General features: G+C 38.6%; 1 pseudogene; it reads left to right on the forward strand.

Annotated features, from left to right (window-relative positions):
- Positions 1-21: 21 nt before the first annotated feature.
- On the forward strand, positions 22-17,391 carry LOC136255558 (uncharacterized; annotated as a pseudogene).
- Positions 17,392-18,332: the final 941 nt, after the last annotated feature.

Here is an 18,332-nt window from a genome sequence, read left to right on the forward strand (position 1 = left end):
GCGGATATGGTATAAAAGGCGTGATAAATTCCGAGACATGATAATTTGCTGGGAGACGTTTCCTACAGTTGCTTTTAAGCAAGGAGAAGGACACAGGACTGGTGGTTTAACGGATAGCCCACTGCTGCATTCGAAGCAGCTTTGGGGGCAATGTCGTTTAAACGTAATTACGAAGAAACGACCGTACAGCCCTCGCCATGTTTCGACAACCGATCGGAGGAATTTCAGCTCAACTTGTCCAAGGTGAAATGCGAAGCATTGGGTAGCTTGTTGCTTGTTGCTTGTTGCAATTAATCATATTTGTTGTTAAATGTTATCAAAGCGTTTTCCATAACACAAATTTTTGCAAAGGCGCAGTGAGGGTACAAGGTGGTCACTAGATGGAGTGATGGATTGTATAATGCACCTATCATTGTCATAACCCGGGTAGGGTGGGGGGATACAGGAGATTTGACAAATTCTAGTGTCAAATTCCCTATTATTGGAGCTAAGAAGCTTGTCAAACCCCACTATGTCCCAAACTCAAAAGAAGGGTTTCCATGGGATTTGATTTATTTATCTATTAAATGTTTTTTGGTTCAGCAAACTGCTGCTGTCGAAAGCCCCAGGATGTAAATGTTAAATCCCCAATAGGTGTATGGGGATCTCCAGGGGTGGGGCTTGGCATTGATTGGTGTGTAAGTCCTGTGCATTCATGCGTAGAACAATGCATCTACATTCAGTGTAGAACTCTGTAAAAAGCATTAGCACTAAACGTAGATGTACAGTTGTCACAAATTGAATTGCTTTTATGCTAGCATTGGTTGTATACACATTAAGATGTTGTTACAGAACAACATGTATTACCATGAACGTTTTGAACTACCAGGCCAGGCAAAGTAGTTTCTCATCAGCCATTTCCTCAATTTTGATGCAGGCAGGTAGTCAATTTTCATTATTAATGCACCCAAAATCATGTTCATACACCCGGTTAGAGTGATTAGAAGGGCTAGCCATTATGTACAGTATGTTACCATTGATTTTCTTTTTTTCGTTTTCTATTGAGGAAGTTAGAAAGCCGTTACAGCTGAGTTTCCCTTGTATTTTCCTTGTTAGAGTTTGATTTCGTAACTAGAATTACTCGATATTATGCGAGTGGTGATACTAGTAGCAGTAGCAAAGCAATAGTACATGAGACTTATGGTCAGGGGTTGTTTGTTTGACTCTACTTTAGGTCACTTTTTCCGTTTGAGGCTTTTTCAGCCACTTTTTTTTTCTAAGTTCACTACAGTATGAAAATGTTTTGTAAAATGTTTGTTTATGTACACCCACCATCGATTTCAGCTAGGAGGGGTATAAACTTGATGCACTGAATTTGTGGCCTTGGAGCTAGCTACAGGTCCGGAGTGAACATACCCAGACCAGGACATATCACATAAAAGTGTGACATCATTAGCTCACATGAGCTTAAATTACACAGAGTGCTAAAGTGCTCTCCCTAATAACTAGTCATTTGAAAAGATACACAGCATACATATGTGTTTTGTTCCGATCAAGTCACCTTTAAAAACTTGTCAATGAGGTGTGCAGTTCTCAAGGCACTAATGGAATCAGTTTATGCAAATAGTGGAACTTTTATACCTGCAGTATACTAATTGAATTCAGTAATAGTCTTACTATATGATGACAGTTGGTTCAGGTCATTATAGTCACCCTCTAAACTATCAAGGCAGATGTATACTGCTAGTTGATCACTGTATAACAGCTCTATTTACTTGGGTCTGCAGTAATAGTAGGCCATAAACAGTGCAGACAAAAAATAAACTCTGTATAAAAAGCTAAGTATCATTCAAAGAGATTTTAACCACATAATGTTGTTTGTATGTACATTATATAGGCTGGTGATATTGCGGATAAGATACACACTATTGGTGGTCTGAGTATTTGTGACCGTCAGTATCACCTCAGGACGTATAGGACATGTTTTGTGGGTAAGTGGAGTTTAGTATATTTGTGTATGTGTCAGTGTAACCACATGTTGAACTCATACAACATAACATACATCTTCACGCTGACTTTTTATGTATCAAATTAGAACTAGTTGTACATCAGGTCAGGTGTATTGGTTATAAGTATCAGAATAAATCTTTCACAGTAGCTAGCTATGATTGTGAATTCACATTGTAAGCATGTACTCCTTCTAATTGCTGTGTGTCGTGTGTATTTGTGTGATACAGCTCTGTTATGTTTCTGTTTACACATTTATTAAACATTTATGGAAACATGTTTAATTTACTAGTGTTAGTGTATAGAGTGGTAACTTAACTAGACCATGATCAATTGCTGTGGTGTAAACAATCTCTTCTCTTCTGCTCAATGAAACATGATCCAGAGTGTATTGAATCACTTGTTGATGGGTTGAGCGTGATTTAATTTGTGACTGCTTTTGTTTTTATAGTGAGAGCTTTTAGAAACTGTTCCCTGTATTGTACAGTGTACATGCTACTTCGTATCCTATCGATTTCGCACACACATGCACACAAAGCAAAGCCTTCGGTTACCATGCTAGCATGATTATGATTATGCCTACCAGCACTGGGACACTTGTGTACTACTCAGGTGCTATGAGTCAGTACAGGTAAATCCAGTACTAGTAAACTGCGGTATCACAGGTGAGGGTATAAGGACCCGAAGTCCCACCTGGACCTTCACTTGTAATGCGAGACATGGACAGTTGGCATTTGCTTCCTCAGTTTATCACCAGGTACACATTGATGTTATAGCTGGCAGAGCTGCGCACATGTGTCCACATACACACATAAATACACACACATTTCTGGTTTGACACTGTTCATTCAAGTGAGGTGAACCTTTAAGTGAACCTTACAGGCCCACAGAGCTTTTCTTCCGTTGGTTACAATGTTTACACTCAACACTTAATGTAGCATTATGGAATGTCTATTCCAATTGCACACACACATTTTTCATTAACAATGGTTATGATGTGAGTGGATATTGCTCCACCTTAAGTCAGATGATTCCAAGAATGGCTATGACTCCACTTCCTGTTCATTGTAATATGAGGCTTCTATATATACAGTGTACATTCCCAACTATGGGTCATTATTCTGGCTTAGTCTACTTTACCAAGCACATTACTGGATTCAATGTTATTCAACATTATTCAGTGTAAATATTGTTTGTTAGTTGAGGAATTCACCTGGTTTGTGTAGAAGCCAATCCATTATGTGACATGCTTGTGTGAAATGTATCGGTTGCAAGTGTGTTTGTATAGTTGGTACAAAACTAAGACAATTAATTTATAAATAAAATATATATATATATATATACAATCCATGTACACTGTTAGTGGTACACATGCAGTAGTGTCACTTTTCTCCCTTACATTTCTATTTCAGCTTCTCAGTTGGTGGACTGGTTTATAGAGTCAGGACTGGCGGAGGACAGGAGTGCAGGTGTGAAGCTGGGACAGGTGTGTACGATATGTTACTGTGTGTCATGTGATCTCGTGTGATCATGATGTAGTTACTGGTTGACACAGACTACATCCATCATGTGGTAGATGAACATGCATTTGAGGATGACTACTTGTTCTTTAGGTTTAGACAAGATGGTATGTACTGTATGTATGTGTGTATGTACACTGTACTGTATGTATGCAGTGGAACCTCTATATAACAGATACTTTCAGACAAACTGATTTTATTTTTATACGGAGGGTATCTGTTTTCAGAGGTGAAATTGCATTGGTAGGGGTCTATGGGACTTGGGAAGCTGTCCTCTATCATAATAGTAGGGACATCGAAGGTGTGGGTCGATCCGTGATATAATATAACCCAAAAACCTGCCACAATTTTTCCTCACAACGACATGACAGTATTGGTTGGGTAAAACCAAGTCCAAAAGTGTCTTCAGATTGACCCGAAACGTTTCCGTCAAGTTGCTACAGAATTTTTTTTTTTAATTTAGTCAATGGAATTTTCTACTGCCTGCCTGCCTGCCTGCCTGCCTGCCTGCCTGCCTGCCTGCCTGCCTGCCTGCCTGCCTGCCTGCCTGCCTGCCTGCCTGCCTGCCTGCCTGCCTGCCTGCCTGCCTGCCTGCCTGCCTGCCTGCCTGCCTGCCTGCCTGCCTGCCTGCCTGCCTGCCTGCCTGCCTGCCTGCCTGCCTGCCTGCCTGCCTGCCTGCCTGCCTGCCTGCCTGCCTGACGCCTTCAGTCAAGCGTAGCAGAAAACTGGCTACAGCTACAGCCCTAATTCTTTCGCAGAAACGTTTCTAGCTCGCTTACGAAAAAACCTTTGGTATATTGATAAACATACAATGCTTGCGCTATTGTCTTACCTTTTATCCTTCTTTACCATGGCCATCAGTCAAGGTTCTATCGCTGAGTGTTAATAGACTACAGTATGGCTTCATCTACCAGTGTATATTGCATCAAACTATTCGAATACACGTGGTCGCCAGATGCACCAAACTATTTTGATCACACGCGTACGTGACTCGCTGTTGATATCGATCAGTGAGAGCAACTCGCAGCGGACTATATAGCAATGTGTAAGTAAATAAATATAGTTTATTTAGTAACAATGTTAAACCGAGTCGGGTCATCCAAGTCCCGCTTTACAGATTATTCGGGTCTGATCCCACTTGCTAAACAAAATGTGGACGTGTTACTACACGTCACAGCGTAGCCCTGCTTCTTTTGTGAGCCACGCCCACCTACGTAAATTACTGTCTGTAGACATGTGCTATAGTATGTTCATGTTGAGCTGAATCTTGAAAAATAGCTAAAAATTAAAAGTGGATTTTTTCTTAACAGAGTTAACATTTCAGCCAACCAGATGATTATTGGTAACAGCAAAGGTGTCAACAACAGACACGTATGATTTGGCTCCATTACAAGTTTGGGAAAGGGCTGTAATGAACACTGTGCTTGTGAAAATTTTGAGTGGCCATAAAATATTATGTCAAGCATTAGAACAAAAGATTTCGAATTTTTTTTAGCGGGTCAAGCAGTACTACAAATGAGCCAAATTTCGCATGAGTTATTTTTTTTTTTTGAGGATTCAGCTCAACGTGAACATACTATAAATTAAATGTGGACGTGTTACTACACGTCATAGCGTATCCCAGCTTCTTCACATCCACGACGTAAATTACTGCATATGGTTGCCACGCCCATTCATCAGTCTGTAGGTATGCACGAATCCACGTCCATTATTGTCTGCAGGCTTATGTAGAGCCACGCCCACTGATCAGTTGTTATTGTATGAGACATAATCTAGCATAATAGTGCTGTGATTAACTCTTAAAATATTGTCACTGGTTTTGTGAAAAGCGGGCTATTTAGTGGTGATGAGCTTGCAAAAAAACTTCACAAACAAGTATAAGAAAAAATTAGGAATTTAAAATTAGAGTAGGGACAGTGTATAGTGCTGCAATAAAAAGTACTGAAACAAGCTGGATTGGAGTAGTACGTAATGTCCAAATACTATGAAACAATAAGAAGTGAATATCCCTACTGTGTATTGAGTGTAGCACAGTAGGGATATTCACTTCTTATTGTTTTACAGTAATTGGACATTACGAACTACTCCGATCCAGCTTGTTTCAGTGCTTTTTATTGCAACACTATACACTGTCCCTACTCTAATTTAAAATTCCTAATTTTTTCTTATACTTGTAGAGAAGTTAAATGTATGGTGTTTTTTATTCACGAGATTCTACTGTATATGCATGTGTATATTGTGTGCGTGTGTGTGTGTGTGTGTGTGCGTGTGTGTGTGTGTGTGTTAAATAAGAGTATTTAGGCTACATACATCTTTACTATACCTCAGTTTGAAGCAAAGGAGTTTACCATTAATGAAATGAATGATACAATAGAACTCTTACACCTGTAACTAACAATTTACCATCTTCTTTCAAAGTTGTATTATCATTCAAGATTGTTGTTACAACTTCCTTTTTTATAATTCCCTTTCTATAGCAGCTACAGGTGTAATTATTTGTTTCATTGTTATCTAAACTTTCTTACAATGCACTTATAAAGATTATCTTTTGCATCACTATGGTTCGTACATCCTGTGACAAGTCCAAGAGATATCTTCCCATACACTTGCTTGTTAACATAATTTTATCATCAGTGAGTCTCTACTGCAGTATGCAAGACACGTGTTGGGCCAAACTTGTGAACATAGGACAAGTGTACATGAATGGAATCATCCAAGATCCTTATACGTAACACTACTAAAATGTGTTCTAAAGAAATGAATTCTTCTACCTCTCTGTCCAGCATGGATGATTGTTTGTAGTTGTTTTATAGATGCATGGACCATTAGTGGGGAATTAGTGGCCGCCACATGTTATCACTTCAGAAAGCTGATTTTCTTTATAATGGTTTACACCGTCGTAAAGTACAAAAACACAGCAGAACTCAACTATCTGTTGAACTTCATCAAATCTCTTTATCAATAATATTTATTTGTACAGTAACCATTGGTTCACATGAAATCGCTTAAGTGCATTAGTTATGTAATGTACAGGTGTATATCAGTTTACGTGGAGTTGTCCCCCCCCTCCCAGACATGTACCTGCCAAATCTTTGAAGGAATACAAAGGTTAGGCTGCATGGTAGCACAATTTTGACAGAAAAATGCAAACCTACTGTACGTATGATCTTACTGCTGTGCTGTATGATAAAGTTACCTGTCTAAATTTTCAGCCAACTTGAAACCCTGACTATAGATCGACACACTGTATGTTGATCATGAGTATACAAAATTCTGTCCAAACTTTAATGTGGATTTATTGAAGTTGTGTAGTTTTTACACATACCGTATCCACGCAATATGCATACGTAGTTTTGTTTTAGTAAGAATTTAATTGGTGCAGACACATTCATAATTATTATTATTATGTAGAATGTCTGTTCTATTATTCTAAATAGAGCCTCCTGGAGTCAGTCTGCAAGGCCCTTCAGTGGTATGCATCAGAGGCCAACGTCAAGGATTAGTGGGTCAGCTGTTTGTGAAAAGACTGATACTGGGGTGGTGCCAATACACCTTAGGCCTGTCACCGGTCGACCGCACGCTCTACCAATTCCGTACTGAATTTGTAAGTGGATGTAATGTACAATATATAGATGTATGTAATGTTCCTACTGTACTTGCCTAGAACATGTACAGGAGTGCTACAAACTTTTTGCATAAAACATTAAGCAATGGTGTAAGTATTTAGACCAAGGAATGTTGTCCTTGTTACTGTATTGCTTAATGTACTGTTATGGCACTTCCAACTTGCATATCACTGTTTTGTATTATACTCGCCAGATCTCCTAAAGGAATAAGATAAGCAAATACTATAGAAGTTATTTTGGCTCATATTTGCATGATCTGTGCTAAACGTTTACGTGATCGTACAGTGTGCTCATGCTATGCACTTTACATTTTGCTATCCAAACTTCTGTCACACTCTTCAGTGTCTTATAGCCATGATTGTCTAGCCACACACCCTTTTTCTGCAGGATTCCAGTCCATTATACACCTACCCAGTGGAGGGTGCAGCCATCCAGCCATACACAATGACAAATGGCAGATATCCAATGACATTCACTCCAAAGGGTAGAAAGAAAGGTGGGTAGCATTATTGCAGTGTGTATATGATACAGTGCGTATATTATGTGGGTGTATGTTTATGCTGTGTCATAGCATTACATGATTACAGGCAGACATACCCCCTGCACACTAGTAATGCACCGATTAATTAGTAAATAATCGGAAAATGGTTTATCAGCCAAATTTCAGCAATATTGGTAATTATTAGTGGATTATTTAGCCGATTAATTTTACTGTCCCTGATGCTATTGTTTCCATAACAATAAGACAAAGTTTAAAAATGGGAATTTTACAAAATATGTGTGAAATTTTTGTAAACATAAACATCGGATATGTTATCAGTGTCAGCCATTATGTGAAATTCAATATTGGATAATCGGCAAAATCACTCATCAGTGCATCGATCACTACTGTACACCACACTGCAGTCACTGTTACATTTGCTCAGTTTCCTATTATCGTAAGTACCTGTATCTCCCAAGAGTTTTATGACTACTGATGTTACAGTGAAACTTGTTGATCACCTTTAGACCAAAGTTTCCTGACTTGATAAGCAGGTGGTTGGCATTAAGTTTGTTTTTTCCTATGAAATCACAATTTGCGATATACTTGTGGAATATACACTGTACATTATACAGGTTTCACTGTATATGCGTACATGCTTACATATATACTAGTCCATAAGTGTACACATACATACGTTTACATACTTATGTAGATCAATCCTAAGTGGTATCGTGTAGTGTTTAGTTTTGTAATTATAAAACTCTGTACATGTGTACATACATCCTTTGGGACTGCAGCAGGGCACAAACTCATACACATAAATGCACACAACACAAATGCATGTATATATTGGATAATACACCACAACAAAATTACAATTGCTCAGTTTCTGGAAGTATTTTAAAAATTATCTATCATTTTTCTTCAGGTGTTCAAATAGCTGCAACAGATGAGGATACACATTTTAAATGGCTGAAATCATTCTCAGACTTGGGCGCTGAAGTTCTTCCCCTCCCAGAGGTACAATATACGTATCCTGTGAATGTAACACAAAAACAATGTAAAATGTATAAATTGACCTGGTCAGTATATTCATGTGGGTCTAGTGTATAAATTATAAATTAATGGTGGTATATCTCCTAATTTTCTACACACATTTGCAATATCTGTACCTCACTGTACTTGAGTTGTTGTTACTGTTGATGTGTTGTGTTACAGGAGGTTGATTCTTTAGTGGCTAGTGCCACGTCTATGTGTTCATTTGAGGCCAAAGACATTGATGGGTTTATGCAGTCATTCCGCAAATATCGGTATGTGCAATGTTGCATGTTTTTTGTATTGTGTGTGTGTGTGTAGTGTAGTGTAGTTTAGTATAGTTTAGTAGTGTCAGTGGTTTACAACATGCATTGAGGTAACCAAAGCAGTTGCCTTAGGAAGCTGTAGTTGAATGCAGAGAATTTAGTACTGCAAAAGCTCAGATATTCTAATAGAGCAGTTACCTACTGTATATATTCAAATCTAAACAGAGCAGTTAGATTTGCCTCACCTTCTAAAAGTTTCTGGCTATGCCCTTGAGTGTGTGTAGTGTGTGTGTGTGTGTGTCTGTGTGTCTGTGTGTCTGTGTGTGTGTGTCTGTGTGTGTGTGTGTGTGTGTGTGTGTGTGTCTGTGTCTCTGTGTGTGTGTGTGTGTGTGTGTGTGTGTGTGTGGAATTTTTAGCAGAATTTCTGACTGCCTGCCTGCCTGCCTGCCTGCCTGCCTGCCTGCCTGCCTGCCTGCCTGCCTGCTTGCCTGCCTGCCTGCCTGCCTGCCTGCCTGCCTGCCTGCCTGCCTGCCTGCCTGCCTGCCTGCCTGCCTGCCTGCCTGCCTGCCTGCCTGCCTGCCTGCCTGCCTGCCTGCCTGCCTGCCTGCCTGCCTGCCTGCCTGCCTGCCTGCCTGCCTGCCTGCCTGCCTGCCTTCAGTCAAGAGTAGCTTGACAACCACTAAAGCTATAGGCCTGATTTTTTAACTATTAGACATTGCTTTAGCTCAACTGGTGCCTTTTTGCATACCGCAGTATGTACAATGCATGCTTCCTGGACTTACCTGTGTCCTCCTTTGTGTCCCATTTATCTTCACTGCCAGCAAAAGGTATCAATACACGGTAGCACAGTGTGATTCCTTCCCTACATAACAGGAATTTTCCGTTGTAAGTGGAGAGTTCCTTCACGTTTGTTTGTAATGCTGTGCAGTGGGCTGAACATAGCTAAAAGTGAAGTGTAATGGCACTTCACTTTTCAGTAAAAATTGATAGTTGGGGCACATGTTCAGACGCAGAATTAATGGCATTTCTGGTGTCATTCTTCCTTTTGATGCAGTATGCACTGGTTCATTAGTTATTAAAAAGGTAAACAAACAAGTAGAATTTTCAGTCTGATTAGGGATCATAACCATAAAAAGTAGTGAAACAAGGGAGGTTGCTTACACCTGCAGTTATACTAGTGGACATTTGATCCCTAATTCAGTCATGGGTATAGGGATTAAATGTATTTGCAGGTGTAGGCGACCTCCCTTGATTCATAGTTTATGGCTATGATCCCTAATCAGACTAATTTTCCTTCTACTTGTGTGTATATGGTGTGTTCACATACATGTGTGCTTATATTAATTTGTATGGAAAAGTGAACTGTACCTGTACAAGGCAAGCGAAGGAAGTATTCTGCAGCTGGCCTAAGAATACTGTTTGCCCCATAGTTTCTCAATCTTATGGACTCAAAGTGATATTTTTTTGTGCATACTTAGTATCCCGATCTCCAGCATGATCTAACGTACAGTAGTGCATGTTTACAACAGGTTAATATCTGTGCATACTTATGTATTGCATAATAATTCTGAATCACTTGCAACTTTCAAATACATGTATAGTACACAGCTTTTTGCATCTACTACACGTAAATAAGCATTCTACTTGTTTCTTAAGTTTATAGCCTGTTATTGCATTGTGTTGGTATATGTACCTTCAGGGGTCATGTTACACTGATAGTCAATGTGGCCAGCCAATGAGGATTGGCCTCACGTAACTACCAGCAACTGGTACAGTTACATAACAGCTTTGCTGAAAGCCACGGCCTCAGGATACTGGCGTTTCCGTGTAACCAGTTTGGAAATCAGGTGAGCCATAATGGTGTGCAATAATTGGATATTATTTTATTGCTATACACGTATACGTATAGCCTTTCAGTGTAGTAGAGCCATGCATAGACAAATACGTACGTATTTACGTATGTACCCAAAAAATACAGTATAGTGGAATAAAAATTGTTAATTTAGAAATGAAATAGGGTTCCAGCATCAAATAGTACTGAAACAAGAGAATAAGGATATGAACGATAGTAGCTATTACCGCATTGCTTTATGGGAAAGTCCCTAATTCACGTGTTACCACCATCTGTTCAATGCCAAAGTAGGGATTTTCCCACAAAGCAAGTGGTAATACCTACTTACCATCATTCATATACTGTATCTTGTTTCAGTATTTTTTATCACTAGAATCCTAATTAATAATTTTTTTTACCAGTTTAATAACTTGTTGCTATAGCGTAGTTACGTATGATATGTGGCTATGACTGCTTTATTAGAGTATCTCAATCTCCCTGCTTATCTTGAGTGAGCTACACAATGGAGTATGGGGTGGGGTTGCTACAGGTATGTACGTATTGTTCTCTACAGCAAAACTGCAGCTAGGCATGGTAACATCTACTGATTGTTAATGGGCATGACAGCATGTTGTGATTGTTTAAAAATTGGGTTGTGCCATGTGATTGTTTTAGTAAGCACAGCTACAGACATGTGTCTACTACACCTCTTACAGTAGTATAAGTAGGGCTTCAAATAGTTTTGTGGCATCTAAATACCATATAACAACAAATGTTGGCGAATCTAATATTTAGCAAGTTGTTTAAAAATGCAGTTGGCAATATTTTAATTTGAAATATCTGCCTTGTCGATTTAGTCATGATCAGTCACTGTATGCAACAGTACACTGGCTGGTTACTTTCGTGGTTGAAACCGGGTTGGGTCATCTGGGTCTGACCTGCTTCATAGAATATACGGCCAGATTGGATTATGTGTGGAATTAAGTAAAGTCTCAGCCCTTGTAATCATTGTTAGGTTAGGTAATCCTAAGGCTGCAGCACATGTTGCTGTCAGACCTTCAGTGCTGGTCGCTGTAAAGTGTTAATAATAATAAATAAATAATAAGTCCTGCTGCAGCTCAGTTACTTTTGTGAGCCACGCCCACTTATCAGGATTGTGTGTTTCAGTCTGTAGGCATACATGGAATCTCACTCATTTATCGATGGGGTGTGCATGAATCCATGTCTGTTACTCTTTGCAAGCATGCACCATATGTGGAACCAGGTCTAGAGCAGGCAGCTTCAAAAGTTGTGGTTATACAGTTCAGCTTCGTTTGGCCTTTACGATATTCAATATTCAGACTTCTGGTTGTTTTTTAACCCTTAAACCTGCAAAGAAGATTTGGGGAATGTGTTTACACAATATGGGCATCCATGGCAACGATAGGTGGGGGTAACTCAATAGAGGAGTTTAGCATAAGCGGAAATATTTTAATTGGTCTGCTAATTGCTGTTGCGCAACCACTGGATGCTGTGGTTAGCCATAAAAATGTACAGAAACCATTGGGAAACGGATGACCACGGACACTAAAACCTTTGTTATCCGGAAACAAAAGGAGATACGCTAGTCTTGTAAACAGCTCCTGAAACTACATTGATTTCTACGCGTTTTGGTGGTTGTCTGCTCGTCATAGGGTATGTGGTTAGCTAGTTACAAGCTTCTGAAGTTGAAAACGCCTGGCGAAAAAGTGTTCTGATTTCGAGGAAAGCAAGCAGATGCTTTTTTCTATGTTTTGATTGAAGAACAACACAAGAACAAGCATTAGGATCACCTGGATAGTGTTTACAAGTGCGCTAAACTTCATGTTTGCTTGTCGGCCCATCTGGTCGATTGTAGCGTTCATAATCCATGGAATCAATGAAATTATCTATTACCAAGCTTTGCCAATCAGTTCTGAGTGGTTTTCCAGTAGAAACTCAGAAGTATCAGCCTTGGAAAGCGTTGTATTGTAAAATCTTTAACTTTACGGCTCCATAACTCGATAACCCTTTATCCTATTAACAGCAGGCAACCACGAAACGAAAGGGAAATCAACGTAGTTCCTATCTATGTACAGAAAATTGGAACATACCGTATACTTTGTAAGCAACGGAGGTTTTATTGTCGGTTATCATCGTTTTCCCAATGGCTTCAATACATTTTTATGGGCATCCAGAGCATCCAGTGGTTGCGCAATATGCAATTAACGCTAATTGCATTCCTAGACGCTTATACTAAACTCCCCTATTCTTATAGTCTAAAATAACACATTGTTCAAAATTCTATTCACTGGGCTACTTGGAGAAGGTTAAAATGAATGCTGTAACTACAGCACTTGGCTTACTTGTTATGAAGTGACGAACAACAGTGAGTCACGTCTCCATGTTTCGAAATTCTTGCCATGTCTTTAATTTCGATTGTGGGTTTACTCATGTGAGTCATATATGGCCTGGTAGAAAATTTTATGGCAAAACGGTTGCAAGTTGATAGCAACTGCCATCAAGGTATGGACCATTTTATGAAAGTATGTAGAGGGTTTGCGTGTTTCCAAAAAAGTTGAATTGCGTAGCCATAGGATGGATGCTTTTAAAATTACAGCGCTTTGTGTAATGGTACTCATATTTGGGCCAGTTTTGTGGCCTATGCGGGTTTAAGGGTTAATGCTGGATTTGATGTTAGATGCATCTAGACTATTCCTTAAAGGTGACTATTTACACTACAACTACAATAAGGAGCGTAGAGCATACACTAATATACAGGTACAGTATATTGCAATTCGAAAGTGTGTAAAAGTGTCGGGTAAGAAATAAGTTTTCAACAGTTTAATGCCAGTATTTGGCACATTGCATTAATCTGTAACACCCTATACCGTATAGCCGGAAATTTTCGAGGGACGAAACTTTCACAAATTTTGCGAGCAATGACAGCTTCGTGAAAAAATAATTGTGAAAAGCTGAGATTGCATACAGCTATATATCCAATGTGCAAAGGTTTTCTAGACTTTCGTGAATTAAAATACGCGAAAATCGGATTTTACACAGTTTCATGACAGTTTCGTCCCTCGAAAATTTCCGGCTATACGGTATCACATATCTGTACTCAAGTTTGCACAGTAGGTACAGTAGTAACATTACTGCACTGTGGACCCTTGTTCCCTATTAAACTGCATTAAATTGTACATTTAACATTGGGTAGACGAGGGTTTGGTCTACTGTCTTTTAATTCGATACAACTGCATGTTTTGATATACACACTGTACCTATGAATTAAAGCATGTTACTATTAAAATCGTGTACATGTACAGTAGGACCTCGATTATCCTAACAGTATAAGTGACTGCTCTATTAGAGTGTTTCGCCATTAGATGAATGTTCTATCAGAGTAAGTGTTCTATTAGAGTAATTAAACAGAACTCTGTATATAAATTATTGGGTTTCATTTATCCGAACAAATGTACTTATCTGAACACCCAACACTTTTTTGGTTTAACTGGCACACAGGGAGGTCCTACTATATTAATTTTATTTACAATACGTGTTCCAGGAACCAGGTACCGAGGAAGAGATTAAGCTGTACGCTGCCGGCTTTGGTGTCCAGTTTGACATGTTCTCAAAGATCAACGTCAATGGGGCAGCTGCTCATCCTCTGTACAAATTCCTCAAGTCAAAACTGAAGGGCACGTTTGGAAAGTGAGTGGTGTATGCTGAGTGTACATGTCACATGATGTGTATTGATTGTGGTGTTAATTGATCCATATATTTGTTTGCTTGTAGCTTTATCAAGTGGAATTACACCAAGGTACGTATGGTAGTGTACTATAGATTGTGTGTCTGTGTGTAGTGGGTGCATTTTTTGATGACGTTATGTCAGATCATAGTCACAGTAAACTACCCCACCCCTATTCCAAGTTTTTATTTTTAGAGTTTACCTGCTCTGAGATCACACCTAATCAAGCAGTTCAATTAAACGTACTTTAAAAAAGACAGTAAAAGTAACAATTCAAGCACATACAAAACACATGTTTGTTCTAGTACAAAACCATTGGAAGAGTGAACAAATGTTCACTTCTTTGGTTTTGAAGGATTCAGGTGGATATGAACTGACTATATTACAAGTACACAAAATTTGGTAGAGTAGGGACCATAGCACATCAATAAAAAAAGTACTGAAACAAGCTGGATTAGTGCACGATATTAAATCACAGTAAAACGATAAGAAGAGTGATATCCCTACTTTGCTCTTCCTTGTGGTATCTTGAGCACAGTAGGGATATAACATTGTTTTACTGTGATTTAATATCGTGCACTGCTCCAGCTTGTTTTAGTACTTTTTTATCGATGTGCTATGGTCCCTACTCTAGTTGAAAATTCCATTGTGTACTTGTTTGTTAACTTTTTATAAAATAAAATAATTTTTATGACTGGTAAACCCATGGATAATGCATCAAACGAAAGAAATGGTGCCACGTGCCCCAGCTACCAATTATCGTCTGAAAAGTGAAGTATCCATTACGTTTCATTGCCAGCTATGTTCAACCCGTTACACAGCATTACAAAACAAGAACTGTTCGAAAAGTACCTCTGCAATCAAAGTAGCCACTATGAAAAATGTGGATGATTTCTGTTATGAAGGGAAGCCATCACGTGCTACCACCAAATCAACACCTTGTGCTGTCAGCCAAGATGAATGGGACACAAAGGAGGACACCGGTAAGTCCATGAAGAATGCATTGTACATACTGCGGTATGCCAAAAGGCACATGTCCGGCTGAAGCAACGTCGAACAGTGAAAAAATCAAGCCTGTAGCCTTAGCTGTTATCGAGTTACAGGCTGTACGCTCGTCTGAAGGCATCAGTCAGTCAGTCAGGCAGTCAATCAGTAGAAAATTCTGTTTAATAATTTATAAAATAAAAAAAACCATAGCAACTTTTTGAAAACGTTTCGGGTTCAGGCAGGCAGCTAGTCAGTAGAAAATTCCACTGAATAATTTTCATAACAATCTTTTGGAAGGATTTAGGATTGTACTGAAGGCACTACATAACGAATATTGCCAAGGCACCAGGATGGTATTGTGAAGCTGGTTTTGGGGTAATATTTTTGACCAGAAAATCCCAATATACAGTACTACCGTACTGTATAATTAGCTACAGTAATATAGCTCTTTCATATTTAGAGATAATTACTACTTAGTTCCAAAGTACTTTATGTCCTTGTACCAAGTCAGTGATGGCTCTTTATGTTTCTGGTGTTACGTATCTGTCCCAACTGTATGCATATCATTTACTATTCCATACTACAGTTCCTTTGTGATCAAGATGGAGTGCCTGTCAAGAGGTTTGGTCCACCTGAAGATCCTCTAGTGAGTTACTGGTGTACACTAACAGTGTTACAATTTGTTCGTTTTTACACAATATTTTTTTTACTACTGCAGCTATTGCTATATCTGTATAACATGGCTTTGTTTGATGAATATTCAAAGTTTCCAAGTGTTATCATTTGTAGCTGTTGTGTACATGATTTTCAACTAAGACACATAAAACATCAAAGAACATGGCAAAACAAATCGTTTTTAACTGAAGGTGCTCCAGTAGAGCAGTCAACAGCAGCTGCTCTCAAGTTTGCTGGTTGTTAATGTTATCTATTTTTCTGACTGTACCCCATGTAGCTGGATATTTATTGTCAACTAGTTTAGTCAAACCCTATTCATGTACCTGCTATCACAAAACGTATAATAACATGTGGGGCTATGTTTATTTTATGTGTTATACCTACCAAAAAGTTTTCTGTGTACAAACCAAAGTTTGTTCAGTGTAAACAACGTAGTTTTACCCACTCATACATAGCAATTACAAGTCTGTTGCTTGCTGAGCAATGTTCTCTCTCTTACTGGTTTATCGTAATTGCCTTGTTGTGCATTATTGTGCACATCACACCACATTCTTTTTAAAAAAACACTTAACTGTCTTCTCTGACTATTTTAACCCATCAGGAGTGAATCAGAGTATTCTGGTACCACCTCGAAGAAGCACTCAACTTAACTATCCTTAAAGAAAAGTTATACTGAGTACCTTAACAAACCTGTCATATTTTATGAAGCACCTGAAACAGAACCTCTATGGACCAGGATAGGTGCTTACCACTATCTGCCATATGGCAGTTGCAGTCTGTTTCGAAGTTTAGTGTACATTGTCACCCTGAGACTGTATAAACATAGGCTACTTTAAAATGCGCTTGACTCCACAGCAGATACTTCTCTTAGTTTGTACTAATTGTATACACTTATTGGTTTTCTATCCACAGACTGTTGTGCCACACTTGAAGGCTCTTTGGGGAGATAATGGCATCGGCACCATTGGATGACAAAGCAACCCCAACCCTCCACCCACACAGTGACACACTCATGCTGGTCATGTGACGATACAGCAACTTGTAGAATGACGACCGCCATCTCAATCATGTCTCCATGAAGATGACGCTCTGAACAACGCTGTAGTCAAATGGCCACCGATTAAAAATTTTAAGAACTGTATATTATGTGTTCTACTTTTTAAATAGAAATTATATTGCATGTATTTTTGTAAAATCATGTTTTTGAATACACATTTTGATGTTATTTTCAATGCAGTTGACACAAACAGGTACAAGCATGAACATGTGTACACTCATTATGTAGTACACCTAAGCAGAGTTAATACATTTCAATTTGGCTATCCTTTGTCACACGTTTATATGATTGAGATGAAGCATCAAGTGTAATTTGCCATTGTTGTCTCGACAATGGTAAACTTTACATGATTAATCGAATTTTCACTTTAAAATTTGCATTCCAGTGAAAACCATATAAGATCATTGTTATGTGTGTGGTGAACTGTGATCAATGTATTATCATCGCCTTGCACAAACAATATGAATAGCAAGTTGCAAATTAGAAGTATGTCTACCATTATGTTTAAATAATCCATATTTATGTTCAGCCAAGTCTGGGACAGCACCTCTATGTTACTAAATTGTTTTGTGATGTCATCTGATGGATGTGTTGACTTATACTGTTAGCAAATATTTGTGTTGCACTAGCCCGTTATCAGCCCACTCAAGGGGACATTGGAAACAGTGGAAATTGAAAACTGAAACTGAAAAACTAAAATTGATCAAAACTTCATATTAACAGGTACCTCTTAACAAAGACCACCTCTATAATAAGACCACTTCTATAATAAGACCGCCTCTAAAATAAGACCACCTCATTATAGTAGTTATGTCAAGTAGGTCCAAAAATATAGCTAAGGTGTACTCATAATTTAATAAAGTATCAATCAATCAGACAGTACTTAAAAGTTGAAATGACAGCTGCAGGGTTGTACAAAAGGATATACTATCTTATTCCAAGACCTAAAGTCCATGGTCATGTCACAAATGAAAATGGAGCAATTGCATACATAATTGAATTTGATAATGGATTTCTCAAAATATTATTGTGCATGATTTAGGAGTTGCATAGTTACAAAATCAACATTAATGATTCTTGACTTTGTGTCTTAATAATTGTTAGGCACATGTAATAAGCA

This window comes from Dysidea avara, chromosome 5 (genome assembly GCF_963678975.1).
Source record: "Dysidea avara chromosome 5, odDysAvar1.4, whole genome shotgun sequence".
Lineage (NCBI taxonomy): Eukaryota > Metazoa > Porifera > Demospongiae > Dictyoceratida > Dysideidae > Dysidea > Dysidea avara.